The sequence below is a fragment of the Zootoca vivipara genome, chromosome 4 (assembly GCF_965207765.1).
Source record: "Zootoca vivipara chromosome 4, rZooViv2.hap1.1, whole genome shotgun sequence".
NCBI classification, from domain to species: domain Eukaryota; kingdom Metazoa; phylum Chordata; class Lepidosauria; order Squamata; family Lacertidae; genus Zootoca; species Zootoca vivipara.
The window spans coordinates 70,367,744-70,393,858 of NC_142587.1; the positions used below are offsets into that span (position 1 = coordinate 70,367,744).

Here is a 26,115-nt window from a genome sequence, read left to right on the forward strand (position 1 = left end):
CATGGCGGCTGTTTTGGAGCTGTTGCTGCAGGATGAGGTGGCAGCCAGCGCTGTCGTGCGGTGGCTGAAGGCAAGCCAGAGCCCCTGCACCGTGAAGGTAAAACGCAGGCAGCTCCTCCTCCTCCTCCCGGCCGGGCTCGCTGAAGGGGACGGGCGGGCGAAGGCAGTCACAGGAGGGACTGCATTTGCCGGGTGGCAGACACCCCACCCCATCCCCGGCTCGGTAAGGGGCGCGAGTGTCTAGAGGGGGTCAGTTGGTTGAGGGTCTCCTTGAGGGGGTCAGGACTTGGGAGTGGGGAGGAAGGGGTTAATTGGGGAGGGTTCCCCCCAGGGGGCAGCAGGGGTGCTTGGACTTTGGAGGGGGGCACCGTGCACTAGGAAGGAAGGGTTTAAGTTGTGGGGTGTTTCCTTATGGAGGGGGCAATTTGGGGAGGGGAGAGGTCGGGGCTTGGGCGGAGCAGCCAGGGTTTAATGGTGGGGGGCCGTGGGGCCCCTGACTTTGATGTCTGCAGCTGCCAGGCTCCTCAAGAAGCACAAGGTGGCCGCTGCGGGCCCGCTGGCCCTGTAGCCCCAGCCACATTCCCACGCCATGGCCCCTCCCCTCCCGTGCCTTGGCCCCGCCCCTGAATGACCATGGCTTGCCTTGCCCCCCCCCCTAGTTTTGATCCTGGATACGCCCCTGCTGAGAAATATATTAAACATGTATTCAGTACACCTACCAGGTGATAGATTTCTAGAGCTATTATCTGTGAATGCCTCTTTTTCTGATGTGCCCATTCTGTGGATGTGCCACACTGAGGTCTAGACTGAGAAGATGGAGTTGGGTGCCAGTGATTCTATCTTACGGGCAGGGGATTGGGCTAGATAGGGTGTAGATTTATGTGACTCAGTGAAACAGCCTATTCATTATGACTAAGTCATTTGCTAAACCACCTTCAACTTTGGTTTTCCATTATGCAAGAGGGGAATGTTTTTTGTTTGTTTGTTTTTTACTTTGGCAATGTGGTGTCACAGGTCCCCGGGATTGGTAGTATTCATTTCATTCATTCCCACAATCTTTTTTCAGTTGACTCCACCCAAAGATAGGTTTACAGAGCAGGAATTGTCAACCTTTTTTGCACCAGGAGACACATCTTATAATTATTTTTATTAAGGATTTTCTTGGGTTACAAAGGTAGTGCAATGTCTCATATATATTTTTTCTCCCATGTATCATTTTTACACATCAATTTTACTTGTTGAGACATTATGAGGTAGGGGGGGAAGAGGTGGGGGGATGGGGAGTTGGGTGTGGTGGATTGCCGATGTTTCTGTTTTTCTTGATATGTGTAGGGGTTCGGCGTCAGCGTCGTTTATGCAGGTTCTCTGTTGTTTGTTCGTGCTTCTTTGTTGGTGAGAGAGGTCGGGATTTGTCTTAGGATGTGATTGTTCATTTGTGGTTGTCTGTGATGATCCTTAGTTTCTTGTGGGAGTGGGGAGGGAGGGTGTTTTGATTAGGTTAGCCATATTGATTTGTATGCTGACGGTTTTTGTCATTGTCTTGTTGGGCTGTATAAGTGATGAAGGGGAACCATACTGGGGTGAAGGTGTCTTCTTCTGTTTGTCCCCATGTCAGTTTCAGCTTACTGGTTAGTTTTTCTAGTAGGGCTGTTTCCCATACAACTTGGTACCATTGGTCCATGCTTACTCCTGACAGGTCCCTCCAGTGTCTGGCTATGATGTTTCTGGTTGCTGACAATAGGTGGATTATAAATTCTTTGTGATCTGAGTCAGCGTTGTTATCAACACATCTTACATTTGAAGAGAGTGTTTGGGATCCCAGTCACAAAAACGGAGGTTGTAGACTCTCCTTCCTTGGGGATTTTAAAGCAGAGGTTGGATGGCCATATGTCATGGATGCTTTAGCTGGGAGTCCTGCATTGCAACTCTACAGTTCTATGATTCTGTAATCTGTATTTTAATAGATTTGTTTTTTAATAGATTTGTTTTTTATATTGTTTTTATATTGCTTTTAGCTTTTCTGGTTTTAATTTTTGTAAGCAGCCTTGATTCCTGCTCCAGGAGAAAGGCAGGATATAAATAAATATATTATCACTACTGCTACTATTATTTCCCCACCCCACTGGCAAGCCAGACACCTGTGGGAAAGCCACAAGTGTGGCATGAACGCCAGAGCTGTCTCTTAGTCATGATCCCCAGCAGCTGGTATGTAGAAGCACAGTGCCTTTAATCCTAGGGGGAAGGGAGGAGATTAAACAGCCACCACGACTTCACCCATATAAGTGAATTGCAAGAGGTAGTTCTCCGGTCGACGGGCATTGTCCTCGGGGAGTCTCTCTCCACCCAGTGTCTGCCTGACACAATGATGGAGTTTGCTAGTACAAATCTACACTCCGTAGGGCTGGAGCTCGAAGGCAGAGCACTTCGAAGTTCAATCTGCGGCATTTCCAGGTAGTGCTGGAAAACACACCCGCCTGGGAGCTGCTCTTCTCTTCTTATGAGGATGTTATGGGATGTGCTTTGAGATACCAAGTGGGCGGTGGCTGAATCTGCTCCTGGTAGCCTGGTGTTTTTCGCAAGGGTGGGGAGGTTTTGCTCCTAGCCAGCCTGTCTTATTTATTTATTTATTTGGAAGTCATATAAAACACTCAAGCAACAAAAAGCTCTCCAAGCAGTGTATGAGCCCCAGTCCAATTAAAAAACAACCAACTATGCATGAAACTATCACCACTGAAAACAAATATAAATAAAGGCCAATGCGCATAGAACTGTCGTTATTAAAAACAACGATAAAGTTAGTAAAACTTTTAACAGATATGGTAACTAAATTATGTATCTGATGAAACAAAGACGTTTCCAACAGGCCTCTAAAACAGTATAGGGTGCCTACCTAATGTCAATAGAGATAATGTATTCACCCCATAGTACTTAAGGTGAGCCCCCCAAGGATCAAACTGCTCTTCCCCCCCCCCCAACATGGCTGTAGCTCATGCTGGACTCCCCCTTTTCAGAGTTATGACTGATAGCACAGTGTGAAAACATGACTGCAAAACTGAGGAACTGGCTGTTATATATAAGATTATTGTGTGACCATAGCTTTCATCCAGTCAGCGGGTCTATAGAAAGGAAACAAACATTGAGAGACAACAGATGGGCAGCATCACTGCAGACACTACAGATGATATACGAGGAAAGCCGCTGAGAATAAACTTAGCTGTGTTTTGGTGTCTTATTCACAATTTCTCTGGCTAGCTAACATTTTGCAACCGATTTCCAGCAGACATGTTTGTGTTGGCTGAAAACATATGTGCACCAGGTTCTGCTCCTCATGGTAAATGAATAACGCTGCAGGTTACAAGTTTCACGAACTTTGTTCTTATCAGTTTTATGCTTTCCATCTTTGTTTTCATATATTTTGGAACATGCCTGGTCAATAAATCCACACTTCAGAACACACATTGCCCCTGTTAAAGATTCCTGTGCTACTTTAGAGTTATACTGCAAGCAGAAGAGGACTTGAATCAGAAAATTGTAAGTTGCAATAGACTATCGTTCTCAAAAATTATTCCGTCTCTTTTTCCTTTTTCTTTTTTAGGTTGCTCTTGTTTTCTTGCTAAGATGGTAGGAAAGGATCTAGGTAAAGGTAAAGGGACCCCTGACCATTAGGTCCAGTCACAGATGACTCTGGGGTTGTGGCGTTCATCTCGCTTTACTGGCCGAGGGAGCTGGCGTACAGCTTCCGGGTCATGTGGCCAGCATGACTAAGCCGCTTCTGGCGAACCAGAGCAGCGCACGGAAATGCTGCTTACCTTCCTGCCGGAGCGCTACCTATTTATCTACTTGCACTTTGACGTGCTTTCGAACTGCTAGATTGGCAGGAGCTGGGACCAAGCAATGGGAGCTCACCCCGTCGCGGGGATTTGAACCGCCGACCTTCTGATCGGCAAGCCCTAGGCTCTGTGGTTTAACCCACAGCGCCAATCACGTCTACCATCCTCCAAATGGTCTGTTAATATGCATATCTTGAAACTGCAGAGCCGTCTCTCCCTACATTCTGTTGGAAATTCCACATGCTTTATTTATAGCACTTGGTTGCAACACTTCAGGCAAGCTTCAGCCAAACAGTACTGAACTTCAGCTGAGCAAATCCAGCTTGGCAGTGAGCTAGGAACCAGAGTGAGCAGGATATTTGTGGCATTGCAGTGGTACCTGTTCAGCCTGTCCTTCAAGCCTCTGTAAATAAGTGTTTTGGATACCACAGAGACCTTGTGTAAATACAGATTTTCAGTGTAACCATGAGGGACAAAAAGTACTGAAGGCAAATCTCTGCAAGCACTATGGGACCAGAGAACTGCTCCCCCTGTACTGCTCCCCACCGTCCTCAGGTTCAGAGTGCTGTTTCCTATGTCAGTTGTTGCCAGTCCAGAAGCAAACCACACCTTATGTTTTATTTAAATGCTGCAAACAGTCTCAGCTAGCAAGGCAAACATACTTGGTACACTGACCATTAAAACATTGGTAAGCTACCTCTGTCTATTATAAGCGATATAACTTTGTATTTAGAAAACAACATGTATTTTTGGTGTAAGGACAATTACTTTAAGATGTTTTATCATTTAAAACATAGACAAGCTACTTCTGTCTATTATAAGCGATTTAACTTTGTATTTAGAAAACAGAATGTAATTTTGGTGTAAGGATAGTTATTCTTAGATATACCTTCAATGTTCATTTAAAACATAGTTATCTCTGTCTTTTACAAGTGATAAAACTTTGTGTTTAGAAATCAGAACGTATTTTTGTTATAAGGATAATTACTCTACGTAAGATTTATTTCTAATGTTCAATTTTTCAACATTCCAGCTGATGAAGAATTGGCGAAACAGGGCCTTGTCCTGAGATTTTTTCACTGGAATTTATTTTTATTTGCCTCACTATCATACTGGAATTGATTCCTATTTGAATTCATCTTATCATTACATAAATAAAACCTTTTGAAGACTTACTTGAAATTCATCTTGCTCCTGGCCCGAGTTCTTGCAATTTACTGTTTATTTCACTTACTGTTTTACTTCACCAAAAATTCCAATTTCTACAGCAGGCCAGAAGGACTAGCAGAATGGGCAATGATAAGCTACTATCGTGCCAAAATAGAATCATCCTTTCTGGGCTCCCAGAATAGGAAGTACATCCTTTTCCTGTTGTGCTTTTTGCCTTCAGTGCTACCATTGCAGTTGAAGGCTGGAGGAACATGCCATAATAAGACAGAAATGGGGAACCTCCAGATGTTTGGGATTCCATCTCCCATCAGTCCTCTGCCAGCATGCGCCATGGTGGGAGTTATAGTCTGGTTACATGTGGAGGACAACAAGTTCCCCACCCCTGCCCTAAGATATTGTAAGTGAGCAATCACAAATTAAAAACTCTTTAACTGTAGCCAGTGTCCAAGCCATCTATTTTCCCCCTCCAGAGTGGACATACCAAGATTCTCAAGGCCCATTTATTGAGCCCTCATCTTGATTAGTTTGTGCATAGTTGTCCTGGAGGATATACAGTGTTGCTGTTTATTGGGTGTTCATTGAGCAGAGTGCTCACTGATTTATTTGCACAGAGTTTGCACGGAGGTTATGCAGTGTTGTTCAATGAGCACACATGCTGATTTGTTTGTGCGGGGGTTATATGATATTGTCCAATGTCACTGTCATCCCACTCTTTTCACTGCATTTTGCCATCACTTTTCTTACCACAAAAAGTCCCTCTCCCCTTTCCTTTGGAAGGGGGCCTGTTTTGCAAGAGGACAGGATCCACTTTAGTGGGGCAACCTAAATTTGACCTGCAAAATAGAGACAGCCTGGAAATGGGTCGAGGTTTAGGATGAATAGTCAGGGCCTGCTGCTCCTATGTAGCTGCTCCTTGAAGTGATTGCCTGATGATAGGGCCAACCCTGCTCCTAGCATATATATATATATATATATATATATATATATATATATATATATGCGCGCACACACACACACACTAGCTGCAGGAGGCTGAGGGGGTGACCAGCAAAGCTGTGGCCCATGATTTCTCCTCTCCAAATCACCACAGCTGCCAACCACCAGCTGCATTCCTCCCTGCAAGAGAAAAGTTGTGGCGTTTCAGGCAGAAGAGAAGAATTTGAGCAAATGCAGAAAATACAGTAAAGGCTTTAAGCAAGCCCTCCCCTCACCCCCAGCTGACCTTTGGCTCAAAATTTCATCCTCTCTTGGCTGCTGCTTTTAAAAAGTCAATAGGAAGAATTGTGGAACTGTCCATCATGTATTGTTTGCCTCAGACATGGCAAATAGGAAAACCAGAATCAAGGCAGAGTTGGCAATACAACCCAGACACCGGAACGCAAATGAACATAATATAGAATGCCAGGCCTATTTCCAGCTGGTTGATGGGCTGCTAAACAAACTGAGCAGCTTCTGTGAAAGTATGATATAAAAGTTAGTACGTACTGTTATCAGCCTTGAGCCAAATTTATTGATAGAATCTCTCATCTGGGGTAGTGTTCATTACAAAGCTTTTCCTTGGAATGGGATAAATACTGCTGAGCTGCGGAAGGAGAGAAATCCAACATTACGGTTTACAAGCTAACAGTTTCTGTGTGGTAGAACAAGAAGCTGCTCTTATTTCTCCTTTAACTACAGCCAATTTCTTCGAGCCACAAATGTGACTGGGCAAGCCTGCCTTCTCAGCTCGGTGCCTCAAGATGTTTTGGACTACAACTCCCCTGCTGGCCTGAAGCGATGGGAGCTGAAGTCCAAAGCATTTGCAAGGCCCCATCTTGGGGAAGGTTATGCTAAGTTAGTGTTTGCTGGGGAATTTCATACCAGCAACATACCCAACAACCATACTTGCTACGTGACCAAGGCTTTTAGAGGGTCAGACTAGACGTGGTGTTAAATGTGGTTTTTGAATTTAAGGTACGGCTTGTATATTTTTAAAGGGAAAATAGCTTCAGCTGAGGGATAGTGATAATTATTGTGATGGAAGCAGTAGCAGAGGTGGGATTTTACCCTTTTCTCCCCTGCTTCAGCCCTGAAGAAGATCTGTAATTGGAATTTGCATGCAGAGGGAAAACCCATTGGCATAAGTGCTCCAGGGGAACCTGCCTTCAAGGGAAGGGCTCTCCTTCAGATCACAGCAATGTGGGAAGGGTAACATTTTCACAAACTGCCACAAATCCTGTTCAATGGCAGAGCATATGTTTTGCATGCAGAATGTTCTAGGTATAATTCTTTGGTGGAATTGATTTATTATTTTAATTATGTACAGATTTTATAAGTTAACCACTTAGAAGCCATTTTGACATGTAAGTGGTCCATATAATTAATAAATAATCATCACCATTATTCCTGGCATCTCCAGATAGGACTGGGAGAGACTCCTGCCAGAAACCCTGTCAGTCACTATACAGTGGTACCTTGGGTTAAGAACTTAATTCGTTCCGGAGGTCCGTTCTTAACCTGAAACTGTTCTTAACCTGAAGCACCACTTTAGCTAATGGGGCCGCCGCGCCGCTGGAACACGATTTCTGTTCTCATCCTGAAGCAAAGTTCTTAACCCAAGGTACTATTTCTGGGTTAGCGGAGTTTGTAACCTGAAGCATCTGTAACCTGAAGCATCTGTAACCCCGAGGTACCACTGTATTAATAAACTGGCTGGAACAATGGTAGGACTTGGAATAAGGCAAGTGTCTACATTGCTTCCTATCAGCCCCCGCCCCAGCTGATGCTATTGTTTTCCCTTTTTATTTTTAAAAACTTTCATGTTGAATGAAAGTGTGCATTTAACACCACATTTTATCTGGCCCTTACATGCTATTGAATACATCTTAATTTTTAAGGAATCCCTTACTACAGGGTTGATTTAAAATGGTACTGAGGAATGCAAAGAAAAAGCCATGCATTTGGTAATAAAAGAGGCATTAGGTTGGCCAGATCGGAGATGGCCCAAGGCATTTTGGTGTCTGAAACATTAAATCCAAATGGTGTCGCATGGAGTAAGGCAGGCATCCCCAAACTTCGGCCCTCCAGATGTTTTGGACTACAATTCCCATCTTCCCCGACCACTGGTCCTGTTAGCTAGGGATCATGGGAGTTGTAGGCCAAAACATCTGGAGGGCCGTAGTTTGGGGATGCCTGGAGTAAGGGAACTGAAAATAATGTCAATACATTTCACATCTGGCATCCAATGCACCCCTTTGGTTTTAGATAGTACAAGGGTAAACAAGTCTAAAAATCCCAGGCACCATCGGGGAGGTGATACCATCGTGGCTACCCCCTGGACATGCGCCACGCACCCCACCACCACTCCGGGCGCCATGCCCCCACGGGCAGAGTGCCACGCCCCTGGGACGCGCACCACGCCCCCGTGGCTGGCTTGCCTTGCCCCCAGGACGTGCGCCAGTCACGCCCCTGCCTGCTCTCCACCCCTGGTGCTGGAGCATGCAGCTTCGCCACTGAGCCCAGGACACAATGTTAACAGCCCTCTAGCAGCTATGGTGGCTCGTTTACCAGAAGTAATGTATTTAGCGTTAACTCTGGAAGTTCAATTCAATATACTTTATTCGACCGATAGTCAGAAAGAAAAAAACATCTCTCAATACAAACAGGAAACATGCAATGTAAGGCAGGTGGAAGGCATCCTTTTCGGTTTGCCTCCAAAAGGGCGTTCAGCCGTGCCACAGCTTCCGAGTTTGACCAAAGGGCTGCCGAATCTCCCACTGTATCCTGCACAGGCTTAGCATCCCCATGGAATGTACCGCCAGATTGAAGATTGGGGGTTATTAAAGCAGGCTCCACTTGGGCTTGAGTAGGTTGGTCTAAAATGTGGGGGGGAGGGGATTCATCTTATTTATATGGGCATGGTCTTCTGAGTTACGGAGCCAAAGCAACAACTCGTCCAATCTGTCTGTTATCTCTGTTCGTTCAGATTTTGGCAGGTGGGAAAAGGATAGAAGTAATTCATGCTCTATGGAATTCTCCAAATGAGTAGCCTTCGTCAGTGGTGGAAGGGGTACATCGATCTAGCTGATTAGGTCTGCAACCAAGGGAGTTGGAGTCGTGGTAACTGGTAGGCCCTCGGGCTTAACTGCTTTCTTTTTGAGCAAGCAGTTAGGTAAAAGAGGGCAAATCTTGGTATTAGCGAAAACTCTTGTAGCAAAAATTCCAAAATTGATTAAAGATCTTCTTAGGGACATAATAAGTGCAGGGAACTTTTTGGATTCAAATGAGAGCAGCATTCTCTGCATCTGAGGCCTGCTGCTAATGTGATCGATATGGATCAAATCAATAAAGTAAGGATTTACCCCCAAAAGTCCAGCTAGATGCCTCCTTATCTCACTCTTGTAATACCAGTTAATCACCTGGCCTCTGAAGGGGCAAACTGTTAGGCAGATTTTGGTAGCTTGCAGCAACAATTTGTGGGAAGGTATGGAATGTTGTTCTTCCTTATTTTGTTCATTTTCATGGTTGCAAGCAGCCTGGGGCGTTATGCGAGGTGTGTAAGGTAAAACAGGTGCTCTGGGCATTTGTATAGTTCTAGTCTCTGGTAATGCCTCCTGAGGACTGTCTTTACCTTTTAGCGATACAAGTGAAATAATCTTCTCTAAGGATCCTTGGATGTCTCTTATATATTTAAAGATACAGTCCACCGTTTTTGCAACAAGGTCTAAAGTGGTCGAATGTTCAGATAATGCATCAGCGAGGCAGCTTTCTTGATCTCTAATACAGTCTTTCGAGTGGATATCAGTGATTGTAGATCTTCTTAATTTGATGTTATTATTGCTTGAGGGATTAGCATCCAGGTTATCAAAGGTTCTTTCAGGGTGACTTCCTCATCAGTCATCTCTGCTAGCAGTGCGAAAGTGTTCGAAACCGGAATATTAAAAGTATCCTTTGTCCTTTCAAAGGAAAGTTCACTAATTTTCGTTTGCTTGGCAAGAGGCAGGCACCCCAGTTCCTCTATGTCCTCTATATCTCTGGTATCTCTGGTACGTTTCCCAATTCCTCTCCTATTATCAGCAGTGCTGTGCGGTTGTTTAGTCATCTCTCTCTTCATGCAGACGCCTCCAGGCTTCAAGGTCAGTGGATATCTCCACTCTGGAAGTGTATACTCAATTCTCACCAAACTAAGCCTCCTGATGTATATTCTGCTCTAGAAGGCTTAGTTTGGTCAGAATCGAGTATAGTCATACCTTCGAAGTCAAATGGAAGTCCATTCAACTTCCAAAACATTTGGAAACCAAAGTGTGGCTTCTGATTGGCTGCAGGAAGCTCCTGTTGGACGTTCAGGTTCCAAAGAATGTTCGCAAACCAGAACAGTCACTTCCGGGTTTGTGGCGTTCGGGAGCCAAAACTTTCGAGTCGCAAGGCGTTCGGCGTTTGGGATCCAAGGTACGACTGTATACACTTCCACAGTTGACACTAAATACATTACTTCTGGCAAACAAGCCACCATTTGCAGCCTCAGAGTGACCGCCCTGGGTCAGATTTTGTTCTCCTTTGCATCTTTGCATTGTGTGTTTTTTTCAACTCTACTTTCTAGCAGCACAAACAGCAGGTTGGCTAGAAAATCTAGTACCTGTACTTCCCAGTGGCCAAATATTTGTTCAACAGAATCAGCCTTGCTAGGACTATTGTAGTTTATTCATTTGTTTAAGCATGATGAAACAAAGGAAGTCTCCATCCACATACTACTATTAGCTGATAAGAACTGAAGGCATGCTTTCCAGCTCGTTCCACCTGGCTTCTACTGAATTGCTCGCTGCTGATAAATCAGCATTGCCATATCGGAAGGGATGCTGAGGAATTCTGTGCCATCTGTATTATTTTCAAGCAGAGCAAGCTGATTCCCACGCTCTTGGGGCTGGCCTCCTGGTTTGCCACACTGAGGCCTTTGTTGCAGGTTGTGGGCCAGAAAAGGGTGCCTTGGTCTGGCCGCCTGCCCACCGCCATATCCTGTTCTGCAAGCACTGCTGCCATCTTGCCGCTGCAGCAGGTCTGTCAGCAGACCCTTACAGGGATCTCCAGTGTGCTTCTGGGTCACATCTTCAGAGCAAAGGCATCGGTAACAAGGTGGCCCTGTAGAGGAGCTGTGCTGCTGTCATTTTGCTGTGGAAAACTCTGCTTAAAGTTTAACCGTAGCAAATTGGCTCGATTTGAGGAAGGATCCCACATTCCTTAACATCCTTTGCGTGGTCAGGTGGAGTCCCCCAAAGCCCCAGGCAGCCCCCGAGCAGAATGATGACACAAGACCACGTTCTATGGGATTAAAATTGGCCACAGCTTTATTAAGAATTCAGATGTAGGGAGACCTTGGCTCAGGCATTGGGCGTATATCGTTCCCAGCCCCCAGCCGGGGATCTGGGTAATTTCAGGGTTATCCAGCATGTGTGGGGGTTGGGCTAGCTCTGGAGAATATATATGTTCAAGCAGATAGCCCGCGCCCCCCCCTTGATCGCAGCCGCTGGAGGGGGAGGGCAATGGCAGCCTATTGCGTATGGTCAATGCCTCCCCCTTAGCCCCATTTACAGGAACCCTGTTATCGCCGCTGCAATGTGGGCGGGGGGTCACCTCCCCAAGGCCCCCCCATTTATGTAGATGACTAAAGGATTCTGCCCAAGGCCTGCATCTGCCAAAGTTGTGATGAATTGCTATGGGAAAGGCGAAACCTGCCAACAGCAGCCTTGTCGTAGCAGCACCTGCGTGCGTGTACGCCTGTGGAACAAAATAACCTGTAATGCAAAATAACCTGTAATTTTGGGGGGGGGGGAAGTGGAGGGTGGGAAAGCTCTGGAGCCGTCGACTGCTTCCCAGGAATGACTCTGCTTCAGCAGTGTGCAAGATAAGGTTACCTCCTCCTACCTGGGCAATCCCCCCGGCAACGCCTCCCCGAGCTGGATTGGACAGGTAACTGCGTGGGCAGAGACCACCAGTATCCAGCCCGGGAAGGCAGCGCCAGGCTCCGAACTTCCAGGGCTGCCCCAGGAATCTCAGGGGGCTGCGCACGACCGCGCAAAATGCACCTCCCCTTTTATGTGGGGAACGGTCATTGTGAGAGTGAGATACAAACCCTCCAAGTGTTCCGATTTTCCAAGGACAGTGGCAATGGCTGCAGAGAAGCAGCCTGTTGCATCTCCATGGCTGCTACTGCCAGCCTTTCTTTCCTTTTTTCTCCTGTTCCTTTTTTGCTTCAATATTAAAAAGTATTTCTTTTATTCTGGGGCATTATAAAAAGATACTTTGCATCGAGCATGAACTTTTGTATAACTTTTTTAAAAAATAAGTATCAATAAAAATCAACATTTAAAAACCAAAAGGACTTTCCCCAGAACCAATCCGCTCACAAGTGTTTTCCCTGGGTAGAATGTGTCCTTGAACTCTTATAATGCTGCTTGCTTACTTGAATAGAGAGAGAGAAACTAGCCTACCGTGCAAAGGTAAAATTCGTATTAATGGCTCTGGGCACTTTTGCCCCAGGCCCTGCCCACTCTGAGAAGGTCGCGTAGAAGGAAATGTGACCCTCAGGCTGAGAAAGTTCTCTCAACTCTGCTCTACACTGCAAAATGTAGACTCAACATCCTTATTTCTGACCTTCACCGTGGTTTCCATGCATGATTTACAAAATGAGAAGATTGGTTAACAAGTTGTGCTGAAGTGACAAAATGCTGCTGTGCTGCTGCAGTTTTTTCCCCAGGTTCTTAATTTATCCATGGAGGAGAAAACATATTCTGAAGGCATCCCTGCCAGTATGAGTCGGGAAATAGCGGTAAGCCTTGGAACCAGTGCTGGATAAATGCTGGCTGGAGTTAAGACTGCCATGCAGAAAAAACAAACACACATTGTGCAATTTGGGGATTTTCTTGGCTGCAGGCCATACTCTTGCCTGTCAATTCCGTGAGCACTTTCTGCTTCACACAGTCTGTCATCCACATCATTCCCCCTGTTTCCAGGGTTGAGGGTTTGAGTCATGTTGTTTATACAGCTGAAATGGCAATAGCCATGCACAAGAGAGAGGAACCAACAGGCTTGGGGAATGGGGACTCCAAGCTTGGTGGGATTCCGCCCAAAAATGGTTTAAGAAAGGGAGCCATAAAACAACCCAATGAGGATTGACACAGAACGCTAAGTGTTGGTTGGGGCAGAAGACACCAAAAAAGGGGGTGGGGTGACAGAAGACCAGTGGGAACTCTGAACAGGAAATATCTGCATGCCAACATTTTGTTACAGTTGGAAGGGGTCCAAAGTGTCATCTGGTCCACTCCCCTACAATGCTGGAATCATCACTAAAGAATCCCTGATGGATGGCAATCCAATCTCTATTTAAAAACCTCCAGTGAAGGAGAGGTCACTACCTTCTGAAGTAGCCCTTATCACTTGATGTACTGTAGTTGCCATATTCAGAGCTGGGTGTATGATGAAGCAACACAACATCGTTGCTTTGTATGGCACCTTCCAGGTTCGCACAATCTCTCTTTTTCTGTGATTTTTTTAATATTTTATTTTTAAGTGGGTTAGCATTCAATCTTTGCGGGCCACAGCATTTCTGGATGCTGACTCTCACAGTTGTCAAGTCTCTTGATGCATTCATCTTTGCCTTTGTCCATTTCTATCAGCCGAGGACAGTATAGACACATCCTCAATTTATTGCTCATATAAATTATAAGAAATGCAACAGTAGTAGTGGCACTGTTTCCACTGTCACCTCTACTTTACAGAGGGTCCACACTAGGCAAGCTACTTCTTTTAGCCTTACTGTAGCCGGTCACAGTAATGCTACACAGCACACACACACACACACACACACACACACACACACACACATGCCTCCACCACCACCACCACCCTGACTGCTGCTTGCTCAGAAAGCTGCCCTAAATAAATGCCTGGACAAGTGCTGCTAACTGCCCATTGCTGGTCTTCCCAATGCTGCAGGTGGACAGACATGCAAGTATGTCACATGGCTTATCTCATCCATTTGTTGCTACATCATTGGGAAGCTGCAATCTATATCTCCACTGCTACCAGCCAATTGGAATAAGAGAGGACAGAACAATACAACAGCTTACATGGCCAAACAGCGATTACCTGGACACCAGTGCTTCCCCCCCCCCAGGGGGACACTCAAGGGTACGCAGTACTGGCACCTCTTTTTTGTGGTTAAAAAGTAACAACTTCGTGGTGAGTACCGGCACCTATTTTTCTAGAAAAAAAGCACTGAGCTGCTCCTTCCATTCCCCTGCCCTGCCGGTAAAGCAGGAATAGAGAATTTGTGTCTCCCACCCAGAGGAAGGTGGGCTGCAGCTCTCATTATCCCTGATCATTGGCCATGCCAACTGGGAGTTGGCATCTCAAAACATCTGGAGGGTCATGGATATTCAATATAGCATATCAGAGCTCAGCTTTTAACAAAGCATGTTTTAATTTGCCAGTGGCAGGAAATGCACAAGAAGGGCGGTGTGCATTCAAACAATTCATGAGTTCAATAATTACTGCTTTCAGAAGTAAGAGTTCAGCCTAAACTGTCACAGATCCAGTAAGGTAGTTATACGCCCCCATGGAAGCCTGCGGAAAAGGAGGCGAAGGTTGTGACAGCCAGAGAAGGTGAAGTCTCGCGAAGGTTGGGGTTCCTGGCTGTAACTAAACTGAGAGCAGGCAAAGGCTGCAATTTCCAAGTTATCATATGAACAGAATTAGGCATGATTTGTGGGGAGGCAGCCTATCTAAGGCCTCTCACCACATGCTTTGGCCTCATTTCAACTGCGCAAGCAGACATAAAAGAAAAGAAACCTGTCTAGACTAATATTTGTGAAATTGCAGTTTAAAAAACCCTCTTACCTTCGTTATATAAATATCCCTTGCCATTTACTAGAACGATAGCAGTATTTCAACTATAAAAGTAGTCTCACTTCTAGGAAAGATGGAGGCACCTGTGGACTTTCCCCTTCCATGCAATATCTAAACGCTGCTAGGCTCTTGCTTTCTCTTTAGCCTGACCACTGGGATTGTTTGCTTGTTTTGCACTGAAAAAGGGCCTCCCACCCTTTACCAATTGCACTTAAGAATGGCTTCCGAGTTCGCACCTCACCAATCTTCTCAAGTGTCTCCAGGGAACAACAGAGAAGTTGTGGGACTACAAAAAGAGAGAGGAGGCACCAATATCTCTGTCCTGACTGCAGCAGAAAATGAGCTCTGAAACCTGGACAAACCAGGCAGGGCCACTTTTGCACACCAAGGGGAGCTCATGGGCCCTAATGGTCCATCAGTGTAACTTGGTCATGTCCATAGGGCATGTCCAGAAAGCCATGGCATATGCAAATGGAAAACCATTTGGGGGGATTATTAACATCAGCCTATCTGAATAACGGCTAATTAGTGACATCAGTTTTATAAGAAAGGATGCTGGCTTTGATAACGGCTAATTTCTCCAGTCCAGAACTGACATACAAAACCGCAGGAGCAATATTAGCTTCCAAGCCATTAATTTTCATGCCAGACTCGACAACACCTGGATAGTTTATAAGAATCGCATTAATAATGAGAGTCATCAAGGAATAGATTTATAGCTCCTTGTTTGCAACATGTAGCTACAGTATCAAAGCTACATGGATTACTTCGAAATGTTCTCCCTTCCCTGCCTCAAGGGTCCAAAGGAGAAGCTGTTCTCACCCACCCACAGTTTTACGCAATGAATGACTCAGCTGCCCTCACCTGTAATAAAGAGATCCGTTTAATTTGTTTATAGCTAAATGTAAAAGTGTGCTTGGATTTCAGAACAGCAGGAGCGGCCAACAAGCCTTTGGAAATTTCCAGCACACTTAGTTTTGTATTTCAGTAAGATCCGGGTATCATATTACCCGGTCTGTGTTGATCCTATTCAATATAAATTAACATCAACCAGTTCACCCATTGTACATTTCTATGCTAATAAGAACGGAGGAGGGAAAGTAAAAGGGTGGCATTTTGCAAACTTTCCATGTGTGGTTATATGTGGATAGTGAATTCTAATCTATGTGAATAAATAAATATGCAGAATTGGGAGTGATAGCTCACTCCAGAATAACAAATCCAGAACATAATTGTGTAGTATGAAGCCAAGAGCTATTTCCAAGAGTTACACTGAATGTCCAAAATGTGATGGATGTCAACATTCATATCGGATGCTGACAATTGCATTTAGATAAATGTAAATTTTAGGTAAATGTAAAATTTAGGTAAACAATTCAGTGAAGGATCTCTGAGTTTTGTGGCATTCACACCTTCTGGGATTATCAATGTTTAGAAGTAAACATTAAGAGTCACCAGACTTTGGATCATCGCTCTATAATGTTATATTTTTAATGGGTTTTGATCAAAAGACCCACTCTCAGAAGGTGTGGGTAGAAGGTGACGCTGATAATTTTTCTGAGAATTGTTATAAGAATTTTATTTTCTCAAGCTTCCTCTAAATGGAGAGTTCCGGGGGACTTTGGACAATATTTGGCAAAATGCTCCTCTCCCCACCACCACCCAGCTTTTCCACCTGTGAGCAAGCTGGAGAATTTCAGGTGCAACTATGAATCTATATTTTCAACCCCGTTCACTTTAATTTGCAGTATATAGTTTCTGTTTTGTTTTTCCTCTAGTTTTTAGGAAATGTTAATGAAGCTTGTATTTTTCTTGTTTTCGTGTAAACTGCTTGGAGATTTTTAAAATTATATTAAGTGGTATAAAAATCATAAACAAATAAACTACAGCTCATTAAAAATGGAAGGAAAACCTTCCCGTCTCAAACTCGTAGCCATGATAGAAAAACACGCAAGCCTATGAGCTGTTCAAATAAAGGTAACTAGGGCAAGGTGTCTAAGGCCCAGCATACCTGAACAATGGAGCCAATGTTTGGTTGAGGAAATACAATACAGAAATGGATCATGTTGACAGTGTCCTATAAAGGACTGGGCTGATTATCTGAGGCATGCACTTCCCTTTCTTTTTCAAAACATTTCTTAAGAAGTCAACATCCAGTTTAACCCCAGATTAGCATAGCTGCCAAGTTATCCCTTTTTTACAGGGATTTTCCCTTATGCTGAATAGGCTTCCTCGCGAGAAAAGCGAAAACTTGGCAGCTATGCAGATTAGGTGGGGCTGTGGAGGTTTCATTAAGGTAAGGAATGGGTGGGAGGCAAACAAGCATGGGAAGTGAGGGAATTAAGGTAGGCCACTGCTGAAATTGGGAAGAACATGAAGGGGAAGCGATGTCTTTGCTAGACTAAGACAAGATACAATTCAGCAAATAAATAAATAAATAGGATTGCTGTATTTTGAAAAGAAAAAAGAGGACACATTTGCCCACTTCTACTTTTAACTCACTGGAAGGACAGATCGTGAAGCTGAGGCTCCAATACTTTGGCCACCTCATGAGAAGAGAAGACTCCCTGGAAAAGACACTGATGCTGGGAAAGATTGAGGGCACTAGGAGAAGGGGACAACAGAGGATGAGATGGTTGGACAGTGTTCTCGAAGCTACGAACATGAGTTTGACCAAACTGCGGGAGGCAGTGCAAGACAGGAGTGCCTGGCGTGCTCTGGTCCATGGGGTCACAAAGAGTCGGACACGACTAAACGACTAAACAACAACAACTTTTAACTACAGGTCGCTATAGTGATTCTCATTTAAAGTAACCCCACTATATGTAGGCTATAGAGGCTGTGATATATTGCTAGGAGCAATGTCCTTAACTTTCAACAACAAAATAATAACACATAATAACACATCACTTTCCACATGAAACTTGGGCTCATGTTCACATCTTTGTGAACGTAAGTGTGCACAGAACAATTTATTAAACTGTTTAACATGTACATATGGACTCTCCTTAAGAGCAGGGGGATGTTTACTCTTGCCTTCCCAGACTCCTTGTAGCTGAGCCAGCGTCCTTTTAGTTCAGCCACAAGAGAAGGTATTTATACAGTATGTAGCTAGTTTGAGATGCTGCTCTGTTGTGATTCTCTGCTGCAGACCAACTTAGCCAGGTGCCTAAGATCTGAGTCTAATGCACTAGAAAAAAATTATTGGGTTACTGTAAACAAAAATACAGTAGCTGAGGCTCCAATACTTTGGCCACCTCATGAGAAGAGAAGAATCCTTGGAAAAGACCCTGATGTTGGGAAAGATTGAGGGCAATAGGAGAAGGGGACGACAGAGGACGAGATGGTTGGACAGTGTTCTTGAAGCTACGAATATGAGTTTGACCAAACTGCGGGAGGCAGTGGAAGACAGGAGTGCCTGGTGTGCTATGGTCCATGGGGTCACGAAGAGTCGGACACGACTAAACGACTAAACAACAACAACAACAACAACAAACAAAAATACCAAACAGAAAACCCCAGACATATTGCCAAATTTTAAAAATCCTCCCGAACAGAAATTTTAATCCTGAAATTGAGGACATGTCCAGGGAAAAGAGGACATATATGGCAACCAGACTTGAAAAAGAAGATGTATCCTGGAGAAATAGGACATATGGCAATCCTAGCAGAAAATGCATGGTTGTTGCGTGCAAAGTCCCCTCTCTCCTATTTGCCCTCAGATTTATTTATTCTGTGGTGGTTTGCAGCTGTGACTGTCATCGGCATTTTGCAGCTCATCCCTGGAAGATTAGGAGAGTTGTACAGCTGTCTGCCCACATTTCTACAGTGCAAGAAACACTTGTGGGAACACTTTCTTGTCTTCTCACCAATGGCGGAGCTTCATGCTCCGCCATTGGGGGCGGAGAGCAGGCGCACTGCCCCCAGAGACGTGGCACAGGTTCTGGGGGCAGGGCGCGGCGTGCATTTTGGGGGTGGGGCGCACCATGTGCAGGGGTGGGGCATGCATTTTGGGGGCGGGGCAGCCGCGATGGCGCCCCTGGGATCGTGCTGCCTGGGGCACCGCACCCCCACCACCGCTATCTTCCTACGCTACTGCTTCTCACACTGAGCTCCCCAACACAGACAGCATGGTAATGGGGTAATGGTCTTTGTTCCCAGTTCCACCCTCCCAGTGCAACTTCAGACCTTGCGGACAAGGCTATAAACTAGCACACTAGTTTCAGCTCAGCTTTTAAGTGTAATGCTTCACTTTAAGTAGCATGTAACAAGTGAAAGACAGAGACAGAGAGGGGTACATGAACAACTGCTCGTCACAATTTGTATCTTCCATCCCCATAACCATGTCTGATTATGCTGTCTCCCATAGCATGTATTCATATAAACATTGCTGTCAGGAGATAATAAAACTGGTGGCATAGATGTTTTAAAGATATGAGGGCTATGGGAAAGGCTTTGATTTATGCTTGACCTATCTGACCATTATTTACCTGAGTGAGGAGTTCAGCTTGCTTCACTTTCAAAATAGTAATTGTGAAACACACATTTTTAAACTGTTTCAAGTCTCTCATAGCCACTTAGTCTGAACAAGTTTTAACCAGAGCTAGCAGAACCGCCATTCAGTGAAACAAATGGCTTGGTTTTTATCTAAGAGTGTATTTTACTTTAATTGATAGTTGGTGTTGCCTGCTCTGTCTTTGTTGAGCCACAGCTCAAAGCTGCTAAAATAGCAGCAGCTTTCATACTAGTAAGGAAGCAGCAGCTAGACTGGTGACTGGGAGCGGCCGCCGAGACCACATAACACTGGTCTTGAAAGATCTACATTGGCTCCCAGTACGTTTCTGAGCACAGTTCAAAGTGTTGGTGCTGACCTTTAAAGCCCTAAATGGCCTCGGTCCAGTATAACTGAAGGAGCGTCTCCACCCCCATCGTTCTGCCCGGACACTGAGGTCCAGTACCGAGGGCCTTCTGGTGGTTCCCTCGTTGCGAGAAGCCAAGTTGCAGGGAACCAGGCAGAGGGCCTTCTCGGTGGTGGCGCCCGCCCTGTGGAACGCCCTCCCATCAGATGTCAAAGAAAAAAACAGCTACCAGATTTTTAGAAGACATCTGAAGGCAGCCCTGTTTAGGGAGGCTTTTAATGTTTAATAGATTATTTTATTTCATTTTTCTGTTGTAAGCCGCCCAGAGTGGCTGGGGAAACCCAGCCAGATGGGCGGGGTATAAATAATAAATTATTATTATTATTTATTTGGATGTTGGTTAAAATAAAAATTGAAAAATGAGAAAAGGCCACAGATATAAAACCATGTGCCTCAAAATGTTGGTCACAAAAGGTTGTATTTAAATAAGTTTTACTTAGTTTTATTAATTTCAGTGGGTCTACACTAAGTCATGTCTATTAATTTCAGTGGGTCTGCTCTGGGTAAAACTAACAATGGATACAGCCCAAAATATTAAACCTGTAACACAATCCAAAGCACATCTATGCAGAAGTCCTACTTAAGTTCAGTGGAACTTCCTGCCAGGTAATTATGCAGGCAATTGTGACCTACTATAACTAAAGGGATAAATAAAAACATACCACTTTGTGTCCCTAGTGCCTGTGATCTGATTTTAGTGGTAACAAGGCAAAAAACTGAAGCCTTTCCTGGCTAGAAGTAGGATTACATCTTTGGTTCCCAACCCAGTCTTAGTCTTGCTGCTCACCATTAGAGTTACCAAGTGAAAAGGGGGACAGAAGCCCTGCTTAAGACTGTGAAGACCCAAGTTCAAATTTTACCTAGCCATGAAGTTAACTGAGTCTCTTGGGACAGCCACCATCACACAGCTATCATGAGGCTTTGGGCCATATATCTCCTACCCCTCCTTAAGTTCTGTGGGAGAAGGTTGGCACCATAATGCAATAAATAAAATAATATAGTAAAAGGGTGGCTAAGAAATTTAGCGAAGGGCAGGACACACGCTTTTGCAAGTTGGCAGGTCCAATCCCTGGCATCTCCAGGAATAATAATAATAATAATAATAATAATAATAATAATAATACTTTATTATTTATACCCTGCCCATCTGGCTGGGTTTCCCCAGCCACTCTGGGCGGCTTCCAACAAAATATTAAAATACAGAAATCCATCAAACATTAAAAGCTTCCCTAAACAGGGCTGCCTTGAGATGCCTTCTAAAGGTCTGGCAATTGTTGTTCTCTTTGACCTCTGGTGGGAGGGCATTCCACAGGGTGGGTGCCACTACCGAGAAGGCCCTCTTCCTGGTTCCCTGTAACTTGGCTTCTCGTAGCGAGGGAACGGCTAGAAGGCCCTCGGCGCTGGACCTCAGTGTCCGGGCAGAACGATGGGGGTGGAGACGCTCCTTCAGGTATACTGGACCGAGGCCATTTAGGGCTTTAAAGATCAGCACCAACACTTTGAATTGTGCTCGGAAACTTACTGGGAGCCAATATAGGTCTTTCAGGACCGGTGTTATATGGTCTCGGCAGCCACTCCCAGTCACCAGTCTAGCTGCCGCATTCTGGATTAGTTGTAGTTTTCGGGTCACCTTCAAAGGTAGCCCCACATATAGCGCATTGCAGTAGTCCAAGCAAGAAATAACTAGAGCATGCACCACTCTGGTGAGACAGTCCGTGGGCAGGTAGGGTCTCAGCCTGCGTACCAAATGGAGCTGATAAACAGCTGCCCTGAACACAGAATTGACCTGTGCCTCAATGGACAGCTGTGAGTCCAGAATGACTCCCAGGCTGCGCACCTGGTCCTTCAGGGGCACAATTACCCCATTCAGGACCAGGGAGTCCTCCACACCAGCCTGCCTCCTGTCTCCCACAAACAGTACTTCTGTCTTGTGTAGGGCTGAGAATGCCCCCTGCCTGGAACCCTGGAGAGTTGCTGACAGTGCTGTGTAGGCAACACTGAGCTAGTTGGACCAATGGTCTGATTTGGCAGGAGGCAGCTTCCCTGTGATCTAAAATATTAAGATCTTGCTCAATGAAAGGAGCAGAAGAATGGCCTCTCACTCATTCACAATTCCCCTCTCATTCATTTACCTTGTCTGACACTAGTTTTTGCAGTGTGCCATTGCCTCAGGGGTATAGTCCCATTGACTGGGGGTTAACTAGTAGGCCATTTGCATGAGTATTGCTTTGGCTTTCCAAAAGTTCATGTGACTATTACAGAGAGGACATATATAAAAAGTTCTAAATATTTCAGAAAATATACAGTCTATCTGAAATGCTTTATCCCAGCAGCAGTATGGAAGAAAAGATGCACTTATGATAGTGCTTCAATATGACCTTTATGAAGTATACCATTGCATAATTGCTGGTTACCCAAGCATAAGCATTGCAAGGAAGTATGCCCTAAAGTAATAACCTTGCATGCCAACCTTTATAAATGAGACGCCAGCTGAAAAGCATGCATGCATTCTTGTGTGAAATCTGTTGGTACCAAGAGTTCATTGCTCACAGTGAACGAACATTTCAAAATTGGATCTTTATGCAAGAGAAATTGAAAACACAACACAGCACACTTTACTGTTCTTAGAAAGGTCTCAGTGATGAGCCTTAGTGAGTTTTACTCAGGTGTTTTTAAACTGACTATTAAAATATGCCATAAAAAATAGGGTGGGTCCTGAAAATGTATGTGCCACTTCAGCTGCAGTGGCACAAGTGCCCAAGTATTTTTATTCTGTCAGGTGGATAATAAACAGCACATGATACCTTTATAGCACAGGCTGCAAGCATTGCACCATGCCTGTGTAACTGGTTCACCTGGTCCTCTTCACTCCAAGGTCATTCTGGAAAAACAACATTCAATTTCAGTTAAAGGTGGTTCTACTCAGCTGACTGTCCAACCATCAAGGTCCTTTTCCTTGGCTACGAGCGTCAACTTTCCAGGGTTGTTTAATCAGCTGTACACAACACAGTTGGTTCAACATATACTTCATAATCCACCCATAAAAGAGCAGATTGCATTTGTTCTATCAACTGAGCCAGAGTGGTCTATCTTAAAAGGGGCTGCTCCATTACTCCAGCAAGGAATATGCCCTCTCCTAAACAAAAGAATGAAATTGCCTGTACAGCAAGCTAAACCACCTACAGTTAGCTGCTTCTGTTCAATCACTCAGGTAGTTGGTGAGGCTTATCCTTTCTCTCCATGACTTCATAAACACTTTTGAAGCTCCAACTCCAAACCAGCACTTTGAATTGCATACGGAAACTAATGGGCAGCCAGTGCAGTTGGGCCAGGATCTGTGTAATATACTCAGACCATCTTGCCCCAGTGAGCAGCCTGACCACTGAATTCTGCACCAGCTGAAGTTTCTGAACTACCTTCAGAGGCAGCCTCACATAGAATGCATTCCTATGCCATCTGGGTGACACAGATGATCAACGTTTTTCTAGAGGCTTGACAGCCATATGTCAAGAATGCTTCGATGGTGTTTCCTGCTTGGCAGGGGGTTGGACTGGATGGCCCTTGTGGTCTCTTCCAACTCTATGATTCTATGATTCTAGATGACCATTTAAAAAATGGACTCTGACTCCAGAGGGAGTCACTTTTTGGTGGCAACCATGTCTCCAACAGCCAATCTGAGTCTTCATGTGAGCAATGGAGGATCTTGTGAACTTAAAATATGTTTCTAAAATTGGGATCATTGTGTGAACATACTTATGACTTCAGCTTACCCGACTGATCTTCACTGACTGACAAATTTTATCACTACTTGATTTATAAGAGGAAAGATACAAGGACTCTTGAAGAAATCATTTAGCCCCATTCCCTGACCCACCCCAACTTTGGCCAAATCATGCAACCTAACCTTCTAAAAACTACAACTAAGATCGCTGTTGCAAAAGACAATGAGTCCAGGATCTCTCTGCTCCCCATTTGAACATTTAATTTTACAACAGCAGCAAGACATTCTCATTAGTATTTCAAAGAAAAGCAGTACAAGCATTCGAGCTGACTCCACCTTGGCTTCAGTGCTTCCCTCCCTCCCACAACCCTCCCAGCGTTCCTTCTTTCCTTCCATTTCTAATAACCCTCTCCTCTTCCTCCTTCACTTACCAGGACATCTTACCTATCTTCCCCACACAATCCACCCAGCCAGGATTGCTGGGCCACTGAATGTCCCTCTCTTATCCCGAATGTTTTGGTTTATTGTTCTGGTGTCGATAGGCACTTGGCACTGAAGTCATTTTATAACCTCTTCCCAAATTGATTTCCCCAGGGAAATGCCCTTTGAAAGGTTGAAGGTGCATATCAGTTTCTGCTCGTTGCTCTTTCTAGGCAAAATGCTGTGGCATAGAATGGCATGCTGCGGTCCCACCTGACTCAGCATGGAAGCTGCAGGAACAAACGGGAAAGAATGTGTTACACAACAAGACCCTTGTAGGTGTTCCATTTGTTTTGAAATGTAGCTTATCTGTGTGTGTTTTTCTTGTTGAGACAGCAGGGGCATTTCTAAAAGGTTCTGAAAAGTCCCTACTTGAAAGAAAGCAAGATAGAAATCTCAACTTAGTTGTATATAGTCTGGCTTTTTTTGTTTTTCTTTTCAACCAATATTCATTTCCATCACCTCTAACAACGTGGGTGGGTGCATGACAAAGACAGTGGAAAAACAGAGTGGGGAAATTGTAAGAGCATGAATTAGGAAATGTTTAGCAGTTTTACACCCCAAGGCTATGAATCTTGACTTGAAGGCAACCCCTCCCCCTCCCCCCCCCCCGTTCAATGGGGTTTATTCTTAAATAAATGTACATGAGATTGAAACTAAGACATTCCATTCATTCCAGTATAAGAGGTTGAAGTGTATACTTAACATTGCCACTAAAATCAATGGCCCTTGAAAGTACTTAACTTAGGCTAAATGAATCACACTCTAATTCTGAATCCTGTTGAGTGTAAAGGGGAAAGAAATGTGCCAAACCATTGTTGTTGTTGTTTAGTCGTATCCGACTCTTTGTGACCCCATAGACCAGAGCACGCCAGGCACTCCTGTCTTCCACTGCCTCCCGCAGTTTGGTCAGCTTCGAGAACACTGTTGGTAGCTTCGAGAATACTGTCCAACCATCTCGTCCTCTGTCGTCCCCTTCTCCTTGTGCCCTCCATCTTTCCCAACATCAGGGTCTTTTCCAGGCCAAACCATTAAGGCTGCAATTTTAGATGCACTTAACTGGAAGTGAGCCCCATCGAACCTAATGTAATTCACTTCTGAGCACACATATATACAGTTGCTCTGTTGGACTATTTTCATTTTGCTTTGAGAATTGCAACATGGAAAAGGTATCTTGAGCCATTCAATTAAAATACAAAGGGCAGCTTGAACAAATAGCAACAACAGTAGCAACAACAATATAAAGCTAACATAGATAGCCGTGTTGGTCTGGCGCAGACAAATTAAATAATAAAAATTGTCCAGTAGCACCTTAGAGACCAACTAAGTTTCTTCTGGGTATAAGCTTTCGTGTTAGTTGGTCTCTAAGGTACTACTGGACAGTTTTTTGTTTTTTGTTTTTTTATTTCATAAAGCTAACAGTTTATCAATGCCAGCGTCCTTTCTTATAAAACAGATGTCACTACTTACATTGCTTTTAAATAAATACAAGCTTGTTTTAAAGTTGTGCATGAGAAGTCCCTGACTTTCGGTTCTCACCAGTTCAAATGAGTGTTATTTAATCACTTAAAACCCTTTGAGCCCAATCCAGTCAATAAATTTCAATGGGAGAGTCCAGTGCTTAAAATCTCTCCTATTGGAATCGATGGAATTTTAAAGAGCTTCACTTTGGTTTTATTGTACCACTCGAGATTTGTTTGGATTCACTGATCTGGCCGAACACAACAATTGCAAGCCAAAATAATTCTGTGATAGAAATTCATGCATTTTCCAATTTGCATACTAGGGAACCCAGAGTTTCTTCAAAGGGTTTTGAGCTAAAATCATAGCTTGGAGGAGTTTAATGAGGTTGCAATTGAGCAATATGTGAAAAGTTTCCTGGTTATGCTGTCAGTCAGGAAAAAGAAGATGTAGGGGGGGAGGAGAAGAAATCATCAGATGAACTATGGCAGAACCATTATGGCTTCAATTAAACGTACTTGAATCATTGCATGACAGCCGTCCATGTCCGTGAAACTAGACCTGGATTACATGAAAAAGCATAGCTTTTTCAAAAGTATTTCACCTCTGACTAGCTTTGGATCTCAGAGAATTCTAACAGAAACGGAAACAGGAA

At 44.4% G+C, this 26,115-nt stretch overlaps 1 long non-coding RNA gene across 2 annotated transcripts; it reads right to left on the reverse strand.

Moving 5' to 3' along the window:
• Positions 1 to 1,130: 1,130 nt before the first annotated feature.
• LOC118085351 (uncharacterized) lies at positions 1,131 to 25,092 on the reverse strand. 2 transcript variants are annotated; one of them, XR_009557492.2, is made up of 5 exons: positions 24,813 to 25,092; positions 23,964 to 24,229; positions 22,603 to 22,679; positions 6,486 to 6,582; positions 1,131 to 6,116 (listed from the first exon to the last, which is right to left on the reverse strand). It is a non-coding gene; the product is annotated as an uncharacterized LOC118085351 (long non-coding RNA). The 2 variants fall into 2 exon arrangements; XR_004692627.3 differs by having other exon boundaries at positions 23,951 to 24,229; positions 24,813 to 24,952.
• Between the last annotated feature and the right edge of the window lie 1,023 nt (positions 25,093 to 26,115).